Genomic DNA, 1,874 nt, shown 5'->3' with positions numbered 1-1,874 from the left:
CTGTTTCTTTTATAGATCAGTTGACAGGGGCCTTGCCGGCCGATGGATTATTTTTAAGCTGAGATATACTTGTTTGTTTTCTTGATTGTGTGTGGCTGCCATGCACTAGTAGCAAATGGTTCAGCAAGGTCGGCTCGGGCCTGAGTTTTGGCATTAGGAGCCAGTTGAGCCCCTCGAGTTTGGGGCGTGACAAACTTGGTATCAGTGTAACGTCGTATCCTAGGGAGTCTGCAAGCCATGTCTAGTAGAGTCTTGTTTATAAATGTGTTGTGCACCACATTCGATAAGAAAGAAACTAACGGGCATGTTAGAATGACTGTCCTTCTTTTGCTCACCTCGTGCTATAGAGAGGTGTCTTAAGGGTTGAGGTTTCTGGCTTATAATTGATACTTGTATGCAAATAGAGATGACTGACACTAGACAGACCACAACTAGCCAGGGGCTAGATACAACTGCAAGCGAGGGTACTGACAAAGTACCACAGGTGGAGGTAGCCCATTGTGAGACCCGGGGGGAGACATCTTCTCAGCCCCCTATAGCTTCTCCACAACTTCAAGAGCCTCCGAGGGCTACAGGACTTCCAACTCCACCAGCAGTACCACCTCTAGTTCCTCCTATTCCATCTGATCAGGATTTCAAGAGTATAGTATGTATGTTAGCACAGTTAGTAGCTGCACAGTGCCAACCAGTTGCGCCCGATGTTGCCGAACCTTCTGAAGGTCCCGGAAGTTCGAGAGTTTGTGAATTTCCTACCTTGAATCCTCCATAGTTTACAGGGACAGATCGCAGAGAAGACCCTCAATACTTTGTTGATCAGCTTCATAGGATCTTCAGAGTCATGCATGCCTCAGCGACTGAGTCAGTTGAGTTAGCAGCATTTCGATTGCGTGATGTTGCAGTATTGTGGTATGAAAGTTGGGAGAGATCTAGGGGAAAAGATACATCTCTACCCACTTGGGATAGCTTTACAAAAGCTTTCATGGATCACTAGTTGCCTCGAGAGATTAGGGATGGCCGGGTGGACCAGTTTCTGAACCTCCGACAGGGTGGCATGAGTGTCCGAGAGTACGGGATAAGATTTGATTCATTGGCTAGATATGCACCAGCATTTGCTGATACGATGTATGACATGGTGCATAGATTTGTGGGAGGGCTTGACTCAGACGATATCGAGGCCTATTCTACCGCTGCGCTAAATGATAATATGGATATCTCACGGATTCAGGCCTTTGCACAGTTCATAAAGGATCGCCGACATATACAGTATACAAGTGAGAGGGTCTAGAGAGAGAGACAGAAGAGGGCTAGGCCCGCTGGTTCGCAAGGAGATTTTCAGGGTGGTCCCAGACCCCGATATTCTATTAGGCCACCTAGACCTCCACCACAGCAGTTCTAGGGTTGTAGATTTGATCGTCAGGAACAATCAGGTCCAGGTGTGGGTTTACGAGCATCAGGCTCGCAGCAGCAGAGGGGTTCAGGCCATGCTAGGACAGCCCCGCCGCGTTGTGCTACCTACAGTAGGATGTATTTCGGGATGTGCAGACAGGGTTCCACATGTTGTTATTCTTGTGGACATGAGGGGCATGGGTGGAGAAACTGCCCTACCATAGGTTAGGGTGGTATATGTCAGTCGACCAGGTCAATTGTAGGTTCCTCCTCATCAGCACAGTCTACAGGGCGTGGACCCCAGACTTCAACACGTAGAGGTAGAGGCGGAGGCAGAGACGGAGCATCTAGTTCTGGTAGTGGACAAAACCGTACATATTAATTAACCGGCCGACAAGACTTAGAGTCATCACTAGATGTTGTGACAGGTACATTGATTGTTTGCACCCACTGTGTTTATGCTTTGATAGATCCTAGATCTACTTTGT

The sequence above is a fragment of the Solanum tuberosum genome, unplaced genomic scaffold (genome assembly GCF_000226075.1).
Source record: "Solanum tuberosum cultivar DM 1-3 516 R44 unplaced genomic scaffold, SolTub_3.0 scf00019, whole genome shotgun sequence".
Taxonomy (NCBI): Eukaryota; Viridiplantae; Streptophyta; class Magnoliopsida; order Solanales; family Solanaceae; genus Solanum; species Solanum tuberosum.
This window is presented reverse-complemented; position numbering follows the sequence as displayed.